This window comes from Typopeltis vanoorti, chromosome 14 (genome assembly GCF_054136105.1).
Source record: "Typopeltis vanoorti isolate ZY-2024b chromosome 14, IOZ_Tvanoo_1.0, whole genome shotgun sequence".
NCBI lineage: Eukaryota > Metazoa > Arthropoda > Arachnida > Uropygi > Thelyphonidae > Typopeltis > Typopeltis vanoorti.
In genome coordinates this window covers 118,023,877-118,044,022 of record NC_143562.1, presented here as the reverse complement: position 1 = coordinate 118,044,022, position 20,146 = coordinate 118,023,877, and the positions used below count along the sequence as shown (strand labels likewise).

The following is a 20,146-nucleotide window of genomic DNA, read 5'->3' as shown; positions in this document are numbered from 1 at the left end:
GCTCATGATCTTAACTTGGAAGTAGAGGAAGAAGATGTTGAAGAATTATTGGAGATGCATGACCGAGAACTGCCTACTGACGAGCTAAAAGAAATTTTCAAGCAGCAATGTGAAGAAAAGGAAATGGAAATTTCATCTGAAGATGAGGATGGAGAGAAAGAACAAATTACGACTGCTGAAATCAAAAATGTTTTGGCAAAGTGGGAGGAAGTTCAAAATGTTGCTATGAAATGGAATCCAAACAAATCTGAGGTTATCAGAACTGCAGATCTATTTAATGAAAAGTCCATGCTTGAGAAACATTTTAAAAAAGAGGCAGAAGCAAACAACCCTAGACGTGTTTTTTACAGGTCCATTTGTCAAAAATCTCCGAAGTGAGCCCAATTGTCCATCTGGTGAAGATTGATAATTCAAAACTGTTTTTATGAACAATTCATTTTATTAATGTTAATTGTTTTGTAGCAAATACATACAGTGTACTGTATAATAAATATATGATATTTACCATATTTTTATGACATTTTAAATGAGTTTTATCTACATTTTTAATTTGTACTATGGTTGTGGGGAGGAGCCAGAACAAATAATCGATTTTCAATTAAATCTTATGGGAATCGTGCCTTGGATAACGACGGTAATCCTGGAACAGATTACCGTTGTTAACCACGGCACCATTGTATATGTAAACTTATGCTATGCCATAATATCAGGTTTTTGTTTCTCAAAGAAACATACTTTTTGCAGATATAAAGATATAAAAACTTTAACAGATAGATATCCACTTCATTCTTATTGGAGCTTTGGAAGATTTAACAGGTTGCAGTAGGAGTTCTTATTCTTGCCCATCCCTCCTTGGGTCATTCTGTAATATCCAAAGGGATATAGAAGAGAGAATCTTGATGATAGACTGGAAATACTGTGGATGTATAATAAGGTTTAGCGCAATAAAGTTTATAAATTTTTATACTCCATCCAATGGAACAGTTAGACAAAAATTCTTCCAGGAATTGGAATCATATTTATATGCTGCCCAATGCATAATTGCAGCTGGAGACTGAAATTGTTTTGAAAACCCCCATATAAATAAATAGCAGAAAAATGTAGCAGAAACAGATTAAACTCTACTGCTCGGCCTGGAACTCCACACATCTGTGTCCATATATCTGCGTCCTTTTCTTCTAAAGCCATAGTACTCAAAACCATAATCTTTCCTGCTTAGTTGTACATAATAAATATTACAGACATCACAGAAGCTGAAGAAAAGCAATTATGTAGTAGTAAACCTGTGCAATTTTTTTAGTCCAGCTGATACCAAGAAGTTCAAAAGGAATTTCTTTACCTATCAAAGAAGCATGGAGGATTTGGGCTTCCAATCTTAAAATTCTGCTATTTAAGCAATACAACTTCAAAAATTCATAAAATATTGCAGACCAATCACAAATCTGCAAACCTTCTCCTGTATTATCTGAGTTTTCATCATCCCCATTACCATAAATGATGATAAAGGTCGAAAAGCTGAGATTGTTCCTGAATACTACAACACTAACTCTAAGACAGTGACATTCTTTCCATTGAAAAAAGTAAAATTTGGTATAAAGAAATCTTTAATCTCTTTTGCCATGAACTTCCAGTTTGGCACTGATTGCAACACTTTGTTTCATAACTTATTTGAAGTTATTACTTACAACCGAACAGGTTATTTTTTTGTAGTGCCTACCACCTGTCTTCTTGGTTTTTCCCTTTCAGTTGTTTGCGACTGTAGATGACTTTGAAGGCATTGCCCACAAAGTGTTCCCGGTGAGATTTTTTTAACAGGGTAGTTCACCATTGCTTTCCCCAATCCCCAATTTTATCTTGGCTTGGGACTGGCATATTGCTGGGACGTATTCATGACTGTAATCCATGTGTGTTCAGGGGGCTGGTTTGCCTGTTCTGGGGGGAAAAAAACCCGAGTTTCTGGGTGAAAAAATCCCCTACCTCCATATGAGACCAGCTAACTCACCTTTTGTCGAAAAAGACCAGATAAAGGTTCTTCACATCACTGATGGGAATTGAACCAAGGTCTTTCTGACCAAAGGGCTTTGTCTATACTGACTGAGCTATGGAGGCTCTATCACCTGTCATCAATGGAAAAAGAATTTGATTTTTATAATTAATGAATTAAAATACTATTTATGGAAAGTTAGTTAGATTGAAACATGAATTTGAAAACCAGCAATATGACATCTAAATGCATATAATATTTTATTGTGGAAATTTTATTGTTCAGTCAGACGATTTTTGTATTTAGAAAGAAGCATTCTAGGAGATATCAAATTTTTCACTAGATGGTGTATATCACCCACATTATGCAATATTCAACAGTAGAAGATAAAATTCTGTCTATTTTTGCTATTACAGGTTTTTTTAAATGTTTCCATTCCTCTTAATTCAATGTGGTCTTATAGTCAATTACAGTGATGACTGGAGAGCAATCCCAAGCATAAAAGGCCAACTTAAGGCAGTTGACTCAGATAATGCTAACCACCTGAGTATCAGTCAACTTTATGTTTTATTATTATTATTATTTCCCAAGACCTCATAGAGTCAAAGACTCATCTGGGAGGTCCTTTTATCACACACACATCTCATCATACCGTGTCTTAAACATGCTCAAACTCCTTGCAGATACCACACTCTCAGGCAAGGCATTCCAATCATTCACAACTCTGCACGAAAAAAGCTGCTTCTAACTCCCCTACTCACACCCCCTTTATACAGTTTCCAGGGATGACCTCTGGTTCTCCCCTGATCTCCCACTATTCTCTGTAGAACTTCTCCACCATTGATCTTATAACAACCTCTTACCAACTTGTAGGTCTCTATCATATCTTCCCTCTTCCTCCTGTTCACCAGACTCTGCATATTACGTCTTCTCAATCTTTCCTCATACTCCAGAGGTTAGAAACTACCTTAGTCAGTCTCCTTTGGACCCTTTCTGACATCTCTTCATCCTTCTGAAAACCCGGTGACCAAATCTGGGCACAATAGTCCATGTGTCGCCTAATCAAAGCCTTATACAATGGAACAAGAATCTCCCTACTTCTACACGTCAGTGTCCTCTGCATCATTCCCAGAAGTCTTTGTGTTGTCTTCACAATTTTGGCGATGTGTCCCCTAAATTTTAGATCCTTATCCACTATCACCCCCAGATCTCTTATTTCCTCTACCTCCAACAATATATTCTCACCAAGCATAAATTCTGCATCCCATCTTTGTTTTCCAAATTTTAAAACCTTACATTTTGCAACATTGAACTCACATCCCCATTTGCTTGCCCAATCACTCAATTTATTCAGGTCTTCCTGCAAGATCACAACATCTTCACTACTCTTTATGGTTCGTCCCAACTTTGCATCATCTGCAAACAACTGACTATCTCCATCCAAATCTTCACCAATATCATTAATATACAAGTTAAATAGTAATGGTCCTAAAACAGACCCCTGAAGCACTCCACTAGTGACTTTCCTTTTCCTAGATATCGCACCCCCATACACAACTTGTTGATACCTATCAGATAGCCAGTCTCCAATCCAATGCACTTATGTTTTAGTTTCAATTGGTCTTTTGGTTGTTCATCTATATGAGCTTGGTGAAAAAGGAAAACTGATAGCCTTTGGCTATATGATGATATAAAAGAGCTGAGGCCTTTTCTCTATCTCTCATACTATCTGTCTTTTCTTTCTCCTAATACTATCAGGGTCTCTTGCACCACTGTACTAACTACTCTAGGCCTATGATGAGCACTCTTTACTTTTCACCTTAATCAAAGTCGAAACCAGTCTGAGTGGTGAGCCTGCCCATAATGCATAGCATTATACATGTCTGTAAGGATATACTTTGCATTATGGGATACTAAGGCAATTAATGTGAAATCATTAGCCTCTATATACGGGTTTCCCAGTCATGAAGTTACTTCACATGTAAACTTTGTTTGTTTACAGTTAGATAAAGGAGTAAACCAAGAATATAATTTCTTGACATCTTTAATTTATAGTATAACCAAGTGCAAAAACTTTCAACTCCCTTCTACATGTTGTATAGAATCATTTACACCAGTATGTTATTATGCTGATAAAGTAGTCATTCAGTAATTCTTATATCCCTTGCAATGGTCACTCTGCTGCCATGAATATCCACCAGTGTCAACCTGCCATTATTACTTTTTATCTTGCTTGCAATATAATGGAAGAATTTCCTTAAATTAATCTTGGCCTGACCAATCAGTCTTCTCTCATACAGCACCTTTTCTTTCTTTCTTTTTTTTTAATCTTGCTTGTGAACTTTTGGTATGCATTTCATACAGTTTATGGATCTGATCACCACTATATGTCTTTAACCCCATACATAACCTTTTCTTTTCAAACACAGCTTGCTAGATTTCACTGTTCATCCATTTCACTCCTACTCTATATATTCATGTAACTCTTGGAATGCAGTTCTACATTTCTTGTATCAGTTGACTACAGAGCTTCACAAAATCACCCACTTTATAATTCCAAATGTATCTTTTTTTGGCAAGTAACTGTTTCTTGCTTCATCACTTTCTGAACAAGTACCTCATGATTGCTCTCATTAACTGGCAGAATGGCAATAGCTCATTAATAACTACATCCTGTGAAGTTATCACCAAAACCAAAACACTACAGCCTCTAATTGCTTCGGTCACATGTAGCTTAAGAAATTTATTCCTAAAACCCACTCTTCTTGTTCCTGTATGCTATCTCCTTTTTCCAGACAACCATGTTTCACTTATACTGATTATCTATCAGCATACTGACTCAATCAATGCAACAAACTCAGCTCTCTTATTATGAATACTACTTCCATTTACATATATACATAACAATTCCTCTGTCTCTGAAGCCCTTCCACCAGCACCAGCATTCTCTACTCTAGCCACTATTCCTAACCTCTCTCTTCAGTCAGACCATCCTCATTTCCCCTGATCCTGATTGCCAAACATACTTGTCTCATCTTCACTTTTATTCATTCTATAACATTGTCCTGCCACTTCAATCTCATTTAGCTTCATTAACATTATGATTTTGTGCCTTCTCTGAAATGCCTAACACCAAACCCATTCAAATGCAATCTATCAACTTTAAACCATTTTAGCTTTCCTTCAAATTCGCTCCACAGATTCACAAACTGAAACCCTTTTGCTTCACATAATTCAGCCTTCTTGCTATTCATTATCTCTGCTCTTCTTCTCAAGTCATATTTGTCATATCTTGGCAACACACTAATGACTTTTCCAACAGTACTATTATCCTTTACCTCCCACAAAAATTTCCTTAAGTTTCTATTAATATTCCTTTTTTCTCCAACTAAGTCATTCGCACCTACTATTACAACCAATTCCGATGTCTGCTCTTTCCCTCTCTGCAAAGCATTAGTTATCTGTTTGATTAATCCACCAAAAAAGCATATTTTTTTGCACTTTATTAGTCATGACGTCTCTAATGATTGAGTCACTATACTATAATATATGATTATCCTTTGTCCCTCTTCTAATTAGTAACTTCATCCTTCTCATTTCCATCTGCCAACCTCTTGTTTAGGAGTTTAATCTCATCTTCCAGATGATTCATTTCACTTTCCATTTTCTCCAACTCTTGCCTAAGCTCTCCTACTATTGTTCCAATGCTAACTCCTATTTCAAAATGCTCTAACCTATCAGCACCCTTTTCACCCATATTAATGCAAACCTTCTTTTGGTTTGCTTCAACAATTTGCAAATCTTTCAAATTTTTTGGTGCATATACTCATAATGCATCCACTGGGAAAAATGCAGGGCAAAACTTGATCTTCCTTCTCCAAGCTTTCCATGCCACATAAGTGTATTTCTTTACAGGTGTCATTTTCGGAAAGCAGAAGCAGTAGAAACAAACAAAATTCCAACAATAAACACTACTGAAGGACAACTGTATCCAGCATGAAAAATATAAAGCACAATTCTATGAAAAAAGCCAACTCAAAAACACTTGAAAAATTGAATGAATAGTATACTGGTTAGATGAATGAGAGAGTGGTTTCTTGAACAATACCAGCAAGTTGTGTATGGAGCAGTATCTCAAAAAAAGGAGGATAACTTGTTTGTAAATGATAGTTGATGTGGAATGACCTGAGATCTTCAGATGTTTGCTGATGATGCAAAGTTGGGGAGAATTATAAGTAGCACACCTCATGTAATACAAATAATACAAATAAACAAACAAAATTCCACAACAAACACTACTGAAGGACAACTGTATCAAGCATGAAAATTATAAAGCACAATTCTATGAAAAAAGCCAACTCAAAAACACTTGAAAAATTGAATGAATAGTATACTGGTTAGATGAATGAGAGAGTGGTTTCTTGAACAATACCAGCAAGTTGTGTATGGAGCAGTATCTCAAAAAAAGGAGGATAACTTGTTTGTAAATGATAGTTCACATGGAATGACTTGAGATCTTCAGATGTTTGCTGATGATGCAAAGTTGGGGAGAATTATAAGTAGCACACCTCATGTTAACCTTCAGGAAGATTTGAATAGACTTTTGGCTTGGACAAATGAGTGTTTTTTTGTAGTTGTAGTTTTAGTATTAATAAGTGCAAGGCATTGCAATTTGGAGTACAGAAATATAAGGCTATATATTATAATGATGGTATACTGTACTACAGGAAGTAGATGAGATTCGATATATGGGAGTGATGGTTGACAGTATTTTGAAGTTTAGAGGGCATATTACAAGTTTTGCAAAGACTGCGCATTGTATTGCTGTTATGATAAGAAATACACGTAGAGATAAGGAGGTAGTTGCGCCACTGTATAAAGCATTGGTCAGACCACACTTGGAATATTGTGTTCAAATATGGTCACATGGTTTTCAGTGTGATGTGAAAACACTGGAGAGAGTAGAGAGATGTGTGACTAAGACAACTTCAGGGCTCTGGAATGTTGGATATGAAGAGAGCTTGAAGGTATGTATATTGAAGACTTTGATGGATTTCAGGAAAGCATGTGATATAATAGAGATGTTTAAGGTAGTAAAGGGATTTTATTGGATTAATCCAGAAGGGATTTGAAAAGAGTAGAAGGTGAGAGGGGAAGAACCAGAGGCCACAACTGAAGTTATGTAACAGTGCGGTGAAGAGGGAGTGTGAAGAATAGATTTTTTACATGGAGAATTGTGGGTGAATGGAATGCATTACCGTAATATGTTGCAAACGAATGAAGAGTGTTAAGGATTTTAAGATACAATACGATAAACATATTGATGGTTGAATGAATTCCCACGATGAGTCTGCTGATTATGGAGGGTGTAGTAATAATAATCATAGACACGTAGATGCCCATACTAAATTTTGTCAACATCGGTAGAACTTGAATTATGGTGAACTATTCCAGGGTGCAGAGATAGTTCCTGCAGTTCAGTTCATATGATAACTTGGACAGCAAAGACCTGAAGGATAAATGTTTTAAATGTATGGAGACTGGGGAAGATTGGCCATATTGCTAATCAGTACCTCAACCCCCTGTCCGAAATGCAAAACCTCTGAACACTGCATTACTACTTGTCTTTTTGGAACTTTTTCGGCAAAACAGTGCAAGCATTGTTCCAGATTTTCGAATTCAGTCTTTTAAAGAGAGTTCTTAACAAACAACTATACTTGGTAAAATGACAAAAAGTATGCAACAATATCAGTCAGAAATTAGTACAAGAAATTCTAGAACAGCAGAAGTCACTTTCCCAGTGAAATACAGATGAAACAGCGTTAGTTAAAATTAATAATAATGAATCCAGTATAACAACTGAACAAATATAAGACCAAATGAAACATATGAATATGTGATACAAGGTGAAATCAGAAAAGAGGAAACAGAAAAGAAAGCAAGACATCTGAAATAACTTAATATCCACACTAGATCATCAAAAAGAAAAGATGATTTAATCCATAAAATTGAGGATAAACAGAAAAAAAAAAGGAACAATCTAACAAACAATTTTAGGTATTGAACGTTACTCATAACTTATTTTAATAGTATTAACAACACCAAACGAACTATTTTATAAAAAAAAAAAAAAAAAGACGTTTATTGACAGACTTATATTTGTCAGAATTTCAAATCAGTATCTTTATTATTATTATTCAGGCCTCCAAGGAGTCAAAAGACTCATCGAGGGAGGTCCTTCCTAAGACATAAAGTCTGTCAAGACTCACTGAGGGGAGGTCCCCCCTGAGAAAGACAAAGTCTATCATACCACTCTTTAAACTCACTGACCGTTCTCGCTCCCACCACTCCATCAGGCAATGCATTCCACGGCTCAACCACCCTCCACACAAAGAAACCACTCCTCACCCTCTTGCTCACAGCTTCCTTTCGTAACTTCCAGGGATGGCCTCTTGTCATCACTCCTTCCCGCTGATCAACCAAGCGAAAGAACTCCCCAGTGTCAACCCTGTAACCACCTCTCAACAGTTTAAAAGTCTCAATCATATCACCTCTCCTTCTTCTATCCACCAAACTCTGCAGTCCACATTCTCTCAGACAATCCTCATAACTATCCTTGTACAGTCCTGAAACCATCTTTGTCATCCGTCTTTGTATCCTTTCCACAGTTAATTTATACCCTTCAAATCCTGGGGACCAAATCTGAGAACAATAGTCCAAGTGTGGTCTGATCAGAGACTTATACAATGGAATGATAACCCTCTTATCTCTGCAGGTCAGTGTCCTTCTCATAATAGCAGCAATCCTCTGTGTTACCTTCACCACCTTTGCAATATGTCCCCTAAACTTCAGGTTTCTATCAATCATCAACCCCAGATCTCTTGTCTCCCCTACTTCCTCCAGTATGCAGCATCCCATCGATGTTTCCCAAACCTCAAGACCTTACATTTTGCTGCATTAAACTGACACCCCCATTCATTTGCCCATCTATCTAGCTTATTTAAATCCTCTTGCAGGGCTACCACATCTGCACTATTACTAATAATCCTTCCCAGCTTCGCATCATCTGTAAACAACTGAATATTCCCCTGCAATCCACTGGCTATGTCATTGATATAAAGGTTAAACAATATAGGTCCTAGTACTGAGCCCTGTGGGACCCCACTTGTAACCCTCTGCCTCCTGGAAACTGCTCCACCATACATAACTCTCTGATACCTATCAGACAGCCAATCCTGAATCCAGTTGACCAATCTGACATCCAGACCCATTTGCTGCAACTTAAATATCACCTTATCATGTGGCACCCTGTCAAAAGCCTCGCCAAGTCTAAGAAAATTGCAGTATATGCCTTTCCCTCATCTAATGTTCTTGTAACTTTATTATAAAAGGCTAGCATATTGCTAAAACAAGAGCGTCCTTTCACAAATTCATGTTGATTCTCACAGATAACATTACCCTCATCTGCCCAATGCTGTACACAGTCCCTCACTACTTTCTCCAAGATCTTAACAAATACTGATGACACACAGACTGGCCTATAATTAGACACTTCCAGTCTGTTACCACCCTTATGCAATGGCACTATCTTACCTTCCTTCCATTCCCTGGGCACCTTTGCCAAAGCCAGACTTTCATTGAAAAGCCACGTTAAAGGTACTGTCAATTCCCAAGCACATTCTCTCAAAACTCATGGCGAAATACCATCCAGTCCCACAGCTTTACTGACATCCAGAGTACTCAGTATCTGAAACACACTCTCCTCCTGTACCTCCAGACCTCGTACCAGTCCTATCCCTCTAGCATTAAAACTGACTCCTCTAGGATGAAATAGTCCAATAAAGTGTTCATTGAACAATTCCACTATGTCCTCTGCATCAGTCACTCTATTCCCATTTTTATCCCACAATATCATTCTTCCACAGTCATTTCTCCTCCTACTGGCCACATAGCTAAAAAATTCCCTAGGATTTTCTTTGGATCTTAGGGCCAATCTCCTCTCATATTCCAGTTTCGCTTTCCTTACCACACTAGTCACTCTTCTGGCCTGTGTCTTATATTCCTCATGCATCTCTTCACCTATCTCCTTATATCTCTTCCATAGCCTCTTTTTCGCATGCAATTCCTGTTTAATATTGTTTGTCATCCACTTTACTCCAAATTGCGTTCTCTTCTTCACTCGTGGTATACAACTTACCATTGCTGATAACAAATATTCTTTCACAATTTCCCATGCACTGGTGATATCCCGGCCTTCCATTGTTTCTATACCATGAAACTTCCCGAAGTTGACGTCTAAGACTATTATAATCACCTGCCTTATAATTCCACATAAGTTCCCGTTTCTTTGATACTCCTGCATGTCTATTCATTTTCCAAGTCAACACCATATGGTCACTCTCTCCAACTGGTGGGAGAGACGTCAACTCAGTTATTATCAACTCTTCTGATGTTATAACCAAATCCAAAATTTTTGAACCTCTTGTTCCCTCTGTTACATGTTGCCTAAGACATTTGTCCCTCAAGAATTCTAGAAATTCCATTCCCCTATTGCTACATGCATCTTCATCTCTCCAATTTATACTACTGAAGTTAAAATCTCCCATAACAATCATTCTTCTTGCACTTGTCAAACTTAGCTGTCTAAACATCTCCTGGTCCCCATCCTCTGTGCTCCTGGGTTTGTAGCAACACCCCACTAAATATCCTGTCTTGCCTACCTCTACCTCACACCATACGCTCTCAAAATCATTTGTCTCACTTCCTTCCAAATTCTCCACTCTTAGAGGACATAGGTCATCACTTATCATATGCAGTACCCCACCACCACGCTTTCCCCTCCTATCCTGACGAAAAATGCTATACCCAGCGACTTCTATTCCTGTTGTTATATCCCCTTCTGTCAACCACGTCTCAGTGATCGCAATAATTTTTGGCCAGGCTGATGCTATCTGCGCCACCAATTCCTCTCCCTTATTCCAGATACTCCTGGCATTAATATAAAGCATATAAATGCCATTGTTTCTATACCCAGCATTATCTCTTCTGGACTCCACTGGACTCAGTGTTACCTGACATTGTCTCCCTTCTCCCAAGTATCCATTCCCACAAGAGACCACCCCTGCTATCATCCTCCCTGGGACACACTGACTCGTTCAGAACAGCAATCTCTCCAGATGCCTACGTCCTTCCTCATTCAAATGTAAACGGTCTCTCGCATACAACTCCTCTCTTTCCTCAAACACACTCCAGGCATCCACATATACCAGTCAAGTATCTTAAGAGCACAAAGCAGCATGTTGTAGTTTATACAGAGCAATGAATAAGAAACAATTCAAATTGTAACGAACAAAAGATCTACAGTCCTAATTTGGCACCCTCTAATGTTTTAAAAAAAGAAGTATTACAGCTATATAGGAGTTGATCTTAAGATAACAGTCTCCCAAATTTTTGGCAAATTAATGCAACCATATTTTTTCAGGTTAAGAGAATTCTTCATAGCCATGGCTGACTCTAAAATATAATCTTTCTGATCTGTAACGACTTCTAAATAGCACGCTGGTTTTCTTCCATCTAATACAGTCCAAAGCATGGTCTGCCAGTCTTGACTTACCATAATAATGGTAGTGAATGTATTTTTTGTTCTCCAAGGCAGATGTTAACAGATCTTCCTGTCTACCCATAGTAGGCCAAGTCAAAAGGAACTTTATACACTCCAGATATGCTAGAGGATAAAGTTTATCCTTAGAAGAGTGGATCAGAGTAGCTAATTAGTTGCAAAGTCGTATTCCTGATTAGCCATGATTGTCTAGTGGTTAGGACATTGCATTGTGACTGCAATAACCCAGGTTCAAATCCTGGGCACGGCAATTTTTTTAGCCGGCCTGGTTGGCCGAGTGGTTAGTGTATCCGCTCTCTAGCCAAAAGGCTGCATGTTTGAATCCGGGCACAGGCATGGATGTTTGTGATACTAGTGGTGGTGGTTGGAGATAGATGACGTTGGTGTAGTTGCCATTTGTTGTAGTTAGTGGATTGAGTTGTGGAGATGGAGAGAGCAGGTACCCTCCTCGATGATGAGTCCTTGGATTCCCTGGAGGTGTCACAATAATAATAAAAGCACCATTTTTCACTAGGGAGTTCTTTTGCTTGGTGGAACAGCAGGAAGGAGTGATGACAAGGGCCCATCCCTGGAAGTTGCAAATGGAAGCTGTGAACATAAAAAGTATGCAACAATATCTTTGCATGAAGGGTGGTTAAATCATGGAATGCACTGCATGATAGAGTGGTGAAAGCAAGAACGGTTAATGAATTCAAGGAGTGGTATGACAGACTTTGTGTTTCCTAGGAAGAATCTCCCACGATGAGTCTTTTGACTACATGGAGACCTGAATAATAATAAGAATAATAATTTAACATGCCGTTTGAATAAGATGAGAAGGCCATGTTTTATTAGTACTTTGGCTATCTTTTCTGATATACCTCTGACATAGGGAATAGGAATGGTAATGTTGTTTTGTTCTTGTGTATTAAAGGAGAGAGAAGTAATGGGGTTATATAGTATTTCATCTATTTTGTAGGAATTATAGTCATTGGCCAAGAAAGCATGGCACAAATATTTAAGTTCTGTGGAAAGAGCTGTATCATTAGAACAAATTGCTCTGGCTCTGTGTGTAAGTGTTTATAAAATACCATACTGTTGGGCAGGATAATGATGTGATTGTTTATGTAGATATCTTCCTGTGTGCGTTGGCTTCCTGTGTGCTGTAAATGTAAAAAGATGTGATCTATCTAAAAGGTGACTGATGTGTCAAGAAAAGGCAAACAGTTATTAGATTCTTTTGCATTAATTTGCCAAAAAATTTGGGAGACTGTTATCGTAATATCGACTCCTACATAGCTGTAATACTTCTTTTTTTACAACATTAGAGGATGCCAAATTAGGACTTTAGATCTTTTGTCCATTACAATTTGAGTTGTTTCACTTATTCATTATTGAGTATAACTATAGCATACTGCTTTGCTCTGAAGATGCTGATTTGAAATCAAGTAAAATATAATCCAGTTAATAAACATCTTCTTTTTTTTAATAAAATTGTTTGTGTTGTGTTGTTAATACCATTAAAATAAGTTATAAAAAAGGAACAAAATCTAAAAGGAGAAGTAATGATAAAAAGATGTAATGAAGAAGAAGACTGGGTCATCAAATGAAGACTACTCAGGTTCAGAAGAATTTATGGACTACGAGGAACCATCTCATGCTGATAAAGGGAAAGACAGAGATATACAATTAAAGATAAAGTAATAAAATTCAATGATGCAAAGTTTTTGCAGTATGATCATCTGCAGAAAAAGAAAATAACTAGTTTCCAAATCAAGAACAGTGACAATGAAACTGAAATAATGGCAAGCAACTGTAAAAAATTGGAAAAGCATTTACACGAAGCAGGCTACACAATTGCTCTTTCACAGTTTGAAGACCTCAACAGGTATATCCAATATCTAGAAGAGATATACTCTTAGAGAAACAAAATTAGATAGTGAAGACATATGCACCACAAAAGATATCCTTGAGTCCTGTTAAAAACACTATAAAAATCTGTTTCAAGACAACAAGTACTATGGGGGAAAGTATAACTCTTGGAACATTAAAGCCCTTCCTGTTCACATCCAAGATGGGCTCAATAGACCCACAATAGGAGCCTGAAGATATTATAGCCTATAAAGAATGTCAGACAATCCCTGCAACCTGGGATTTTATTCTTCTCATTCTAGTTATACTCTTAAATCCTTATCTTTCTACACGTCACATACCAAGTGAATTAGTAGGAAGCCATACTCTCCTCATTCCACATAAATATATATAGTTCATGGCAAAAACATGATGTTAAAAAAGAGAATCATGATGTCATTATATATTCACAGGATTGAAGAATTTAAAATATTTTAAGTTAAAAACTTTGAAGGAAAATATAGATCTAATCCAAGGAGTTGGAAAATTAAAATAAAAATAAAATAAATAAAAGTTAAAATAAAGGTCTTAATATGTTATAATAAGAAAAAAAACATATATATCATTATAAATTCAGATCTAAGTTCGTAATCTAGCTCACAGCTTCAGAAGCCTCTTGTAAAAAGTCATTCGAGTCATTCTGATAAGCACAGAAGGTGCATTCTTTTACAATATGTTGCATAGTCTGTCGTGGAGCACCACAGTCACATTCTGGAGATGATTGTCTGTTCCATTTATAGAGAGTATCTCCACATAGGCCATGGTTCATCCAAATCCTATTTAGTACTGTCCGTTTTGCGAGGTAGATCTGATCCTGTAATGATTCGATCACCTTTAAAGATGTTATGCAAATGTTCTTTCATATTTTTCTTCCATGTTTCCTCCCACTTTGATAAAGGATTAAAATTATTTAGTACTAGTTCTTCTGCTGCTCGTAGTGATGGATGGCGAGATTTCAATCTATTGACGTTAAGAGTTGGGAGATCCTGATGAATAGGTAGGTTTGGATTACCAGCAATTTTTTGAAATTCACTGACTAAAGAATTCAATCTACATAGTTCTGTAGGGATAATGCCTGCTAAAAGAAATAATCAATATGTTGGAGTCGACCTAATAGAGCCTGTAATTAATCATAAGGAATTATTCTATTGAGAATTGATAATCTGTGTGAGGGCTATTTAGCCACACAGAAGCATAATATTCAGCACTTGAGAATACCAAAGCAAGGGCTGTTGTCCAAAGATTAGAGGCTCTTGAACCCCAGGTAGTGCCATAGAGTCTCTGCAGAATATTATTACATCTCCTCAGTTTGTATGCCAAGTTTGAAAGATGCTGCCTGAAAGTGATAGAAGGGTCAAGACTTAGCGAATTTATTATATGGAAATATAGTGTTGTTCAATTCAATTTTTAGTTCCACATTTGATAAGTTATTTAGATGAAAACAAGATATTACTGTTTTGCTCCTATTTAAACAGTCTCCATCTATTAAAATATTCATCGAGCATAATTAAGTCAGCTTTTAGAATATCTTCTGTACAACTTATGCATTTATTGCATTATGGAGGCCTATGTAGCTCAGTGGAAATGGTGCGTGTGTAGTTTTTTTTTTGCCGGCCTGGTTGACCGAGTGGTGAACGCATCCATTCTCAAGTCAAAAGGCTGCGGGTTCGAGTGATGGAGGTGGACAGTAGATGGTGTTGGTGTAGATGATGAGGTTGAGTGATGGAGATGGAGAGTTGTAAAGTAGGTGCCCTCCCTTGTGCATGTTTGTCCGCCCAAGAAAATGAACTTTATAAGTCCATTTCCTTGGCCTGGTTGGCCGAGTGGTTAGTGTATCCGATCACCAGCCAAAAGACTGCGGGTTCGAATCCCGCTGTGGGCATGGATGTTTGTGATTGTCCTACAAGCTTTGTGTGGAAAGGGAATGTGCGATCCTACCACTTATTCTAGCAGAAGACATCATTTCCAAAACCATGTGAGGTATGGCAGTGACCATACGGCATCTATGGACATCGTGTCCATAGATGCCGTATGGTCACTCTTGTGGGAAGGGGTATTTGGGAGAAAGGGGATGACATCAGGTAACGCTAAGCCTAGTGGAGTCTAGAGGAGATAATGCTGGGTATAGAAACAATGGCATTTTTATGCTTTATACTAATGCCAGGAGTATTCGGAATAAAGGAGAGGAATTGGTGGCACTGATCGCATCAGCCTGGCCAAAGATTATTAGGATCACTGAGACTTGGCTGACAGAAGAAAATATAATAACAGAAAAATAGAAGTAGCTGAGTACAGCATTTTTCGGCAGGATAGGAAGGGAAAGCATGATGGAGGAGTACTGCTTATGATAAGTGACGACTTATATCCTCTAAGAGTGGAGGCTTTGGAAGGCAGTGACACTAATGATTTTGAAAGCATATGGTGTGAAGTAGAGGTGGACAAGACAGGATATTTAGTAGGGTGTTGCTGCAGACCAAGGAGCATAGAGGGTGGGGACCAAGAGATGTTCAGACAGTTGAGTGTGGCAAGTGCAAGAAGAATGATTGTTATGGGAGATTTTAACTACAGCAGTATAAATTGGGGAGATGAAGATGCATGTAGCAATAAGGGAATGGAATTTCTAGAATTCTTGAAAGACAAATGTCTTAGGCAACATGTAATAGTGGGAACAAGAGGGTCAAGAGTTTTGGATTTGGTTATAGCATCAGAAGAGTTGATAATAACTGAGATGTCATCTCTCCCACCAGTTGGAGAGAGTGACCATATGGTTTTGACTTGGAAGATGAATAGACATGCAGGAGTATAAAAGAGACGGGAACGTGTGTGGAATTATAAGGCAGGTGATTATAATAGTCTTGGATGTCAACTTCGAGAAGTTTCATGGAGAGAGGAATTGGAAGGACAGAATATCATTAGTGCTTGGGAAATTGGGAAGGAATATTTGTTAGCAGCAATAGTAAGCTGTGTATTCCATGAGTGAAGAAGAGAACACAATTTGGAGTAAAGTGGATGACAAACAATATTAAACAGGAACTGCATGTGAAAAAGAGGCTATGGAAGAGATATAAGGAGACAGGTGAAGAGAAGATGCATGAAGAATATAAGACACAGGACATGAGCGTGACTAGTATGTTAAGGAACTGAAATATGAGAAGAGATTGGTGCTAAGATCGAAAGAAAATCCTAGGGAATTTTTTAGCTATGTAGCCAGTAGGAGGAGAAATGACTGTGAAAGAATGACATAGTGGAATTGTTCAATGAACACTTTATTGGAGTATTTCATCCTGGAGGAGTAAATTTTAATACTAGAGAGATAGGGCAGGTTCAAGGTTTAGAGGTGCAGGAGGAGAGTGTGTTCCAAATACTGAGTACTGTGGATATCAGTAAAGCTGTGGGACTGGATGGTATTTCACCAAGAGTTTGAAGAGAATGTGCTCAGGAACCGACAGCTCATTTGACCTGGCTTATCAATGAAAGTCTGGCAGCGGGAAAGGTGCCTACGGAAAGGAAGGAAGGTAACATAGTGCCATTGAATAAGGGCAGTAGCAGACTGGAAGTGTCTAATTATAGGCCAGTTTGTGTGTCATCAGTAGTTGTTAAGATCTTGGAGAAATTAGTGAGGGACCGTATACAGCGTTGGGCAGATGAGGGTAATGTTATCTGAGAGAGTCAACATGGATTTGTGAGGGGGGGGGGTGCTCATGTTTTAGCAATATGCTAGCATTTTATAATAAAGTTACAAGAGCAGTAGATGAGGGAAAGGCATATACTGTACTACAATTTTCTTGGACTTAGCGAAGGCATTTGACAGGGTGTAACATGATAAGCTGATATTTAAGTTGCAGCACATGGGCCTGAATGTCAGGTTGGTCAACTGGATTCAGGATTGGCTGTCTGACAGGTATCAGCCAGTTGTGTATAGTGGAGCAGTTTCCAGGAGGCAGAGGGTTACAAGTGGGGTCCCACAGTGCTCAGTACTGTGACCTACAGTGTTTAACCTTTATATCAATGACATTGTCAGTATATTGCAAGGGGGAGGTTATTCAGTTGTTTGCGAATGATGTGAGGGAAGGATTATTAGTAATAGTGCAGAGGCAGCATTGCAAGAGGATTTGAATAAGCTAGACAGATGGGCAAATTAATGGGGTGTTGGTTTAATGCAGCAAATGTAAGGTCTTGAGGTTTGGGACACATCGATGGGATGCTGCATACTCTATGGGAGGAGCTACTGGAGGAAGTAGGGGACACCAGAGATCTGGGATTGATGATTGGTAGAAACCTGAAGTTTAAGGGACATATTGCAAAGATGGTGAAGGTAACACAGAGGACTGATGCTATTATGAGAAGGACACTGACCTGCAGAGATAAGAGGGTTATCATTCCGTTGTATAAGTCTCTGATCAGACCACACTTGGACTATTGTTCTCAGATTTGGTCCCCAGGATTTGAAGGGGATAAATTAACTGTGGAAAGGGTACAAAGGCAGATAACAAAGATGGTTTCAGGACTGTACAATGTTAGTTATTAGGATCGGCTGAGGGAATGTGGACTGCAGAGATTGGTGGATAGAAGAAGGAGAGGTGATACGATTGAGACTTTTAAACTGTTGAGAGGTGGTTACAGGGTTGACACTGGGGAGTTCTTTCGCTTGGTTGAACAGTGGGAAAAAGTGATGACAAGGGGTCATCCCTGGAAGTTACGAAAGGAAACTGTGAGCAAGAGGGTAAGGAGTGGTTTCTTTTTGCATGGAGGGTGATTGAACCATGGAATGCATTGCCTGATAGAGTGGTGGGAGCATGAACAGTCAATAAGTTAAAGGAGTGGTATGATTGTGTTTCCTAAGAGGAACCTCCCACGATGAGTCTTGATAGACTTTGTGTTTCCAAGAAGGATCTCACGCGATGAGTCTTTTGACTCCATGGAGGCCAGAATAATAATAATGATAAAGATGCCTCATCGATTAAGGAAACAGAATCAGAAATGAAACAAAAACAATGGCAAAATGTCATTATCACTAAAGAAATGGTCAGTGCGCAATCTATGAAATCTCTCTAATCTGTGTAATTCGGAGTGCACCTGCACTCCGGTTTACATAGATTTTGGTTAAAGCAACTAACCCAGTATTTCCCAACATTTTTTGGATCATGTCCCACCTCAACGCCTCAAAGATTTTGATGTCTACCCTCGCCGACAATGGTGAGTATTTTGAGTATATCAGTGATGAGGTGACGAATGCAACATCATTTTCTAATTGTCCTCCAAAATATTCAAATTGCCCCCCAAAGGGGAGTATACCCTACGTTGAAAAACACTGATCTAACCAGTCTACATGATCAGGCAGAACAATTTAATTATTTGTTACAGTCAGGCTCAGTGGAAGACAGAATGATATCTGGACATACTTTTCTCTTTGTGAAAGATAAGTATAAGGGTGTGGTCACAAGTAACAATGGTCTAGTAACATGCCTACCAAATATGCTTAAGCTATTCACTGTAATGTATGTATGAATGTATTCACTATTCATAGCAGATTCCATATATCATTACTTATCAGATAATCATATTTATCCAATTGAATGCAATTGGATGGGCAATTTTCAAAAATCCACAGTAACAAAAGACCAGATCCTTATCCTGGGTCTTATAATTACTACAAATATTTCTGGTTGTTGCTATGAAATCATGGAAAAAAAACTTTAATAGTCAGTAATGAACAATTCAGAGATAATTAGCATTAAATGTGGAATTTTCCAAGGTGATTTCTTGTCACCATTGCTCTTAAACATTTCTTTGATACTTTTGTCTATGATTTTGAAGAAAACAAAACTTGGATATGAAAATCCTCAATATAATATTAAAATTTCCCATCTGTTGTATATGGATGACTTGAAGTTATATGGAAAATCAGTACAGCAAATACTCTTTACTGAACACAGTTTGTATTTTCAGTCAGGACATCAAAATGAAATTTGGTTTAGATAAATGTGCAATTTTATCTATTAAATGGAATACTGAGGAAAAATTAATGACACTAGAAATTTTTATTTTGATCAATAGAAATATATAAAAGCATTTTCAGCTAACAAACACTATAAATACCTAGGAATATTAGAAGCCAATGATATTCTCCACTCGAAAGTCAAACAACAGGCAGCAGCAGAATACACCAAAAGAATTAGAAATATTCTGAAATTAAAATTAAAATTTTAAAAGGATTAAATTAAAATAAATTTAGTTTAATCCTTTATCCATGTGTAAGCAAACAAAGTTTGTGCCTGAAGTATCTCCAGAGCTGAGGCAACTCGTGGTAAAGATGGACTAAGCTTTCACACTTGCCTTAGTATCTCCCATAATGCAAAGCACATCTCGTTGCGGACATGTATAATGCTATGCATTAAGGGAAGAGCCACTAGCCAGACCGGTTTCGACCTTTATTGAAGTCTCATCAGTGGTAGCCAGATCCAGAAGTGGTGATACTAACGTGGAAGTAATGGAGAAGTCATATTTACCTATACGAGTGCTGGAAAAATAAACCCTTGCATGGCCAGTTTCTTTGAGATACTGAGGAAAAAATTGACGTGAACAAGATGTGGCAATGGCTACAATATGGATATATTAAATAATAAACAGAAACATTTATTCTAACAGCTGAA

General features: G+C 37.8%; 1 protein-coding gene and 1 non-coding gene across 5 annotated transcripts in view; one reads left to right on the top strand and one right to left on the bottom strand.

The window, feature by feature from the left end:
• The window catches only part of unc80 (unc80, NALCN channel complex subunit), a 1,852,146-nt gene that overhangs the window by 298,557 nt on the left and 1,533,443 nt on the right, over window positions 1–20,146 (bottom strand). The gene's annotated exons all lie outside the window — the stretch shown is intronic.
• Window positions 11,782–11,853, top strand: TRNAH-GUG (transfer RNA histidin (anticodon GUG)). The gene has a single exon. It is a non-coding gene; the product is annotated as a tRNA-His (tRNA).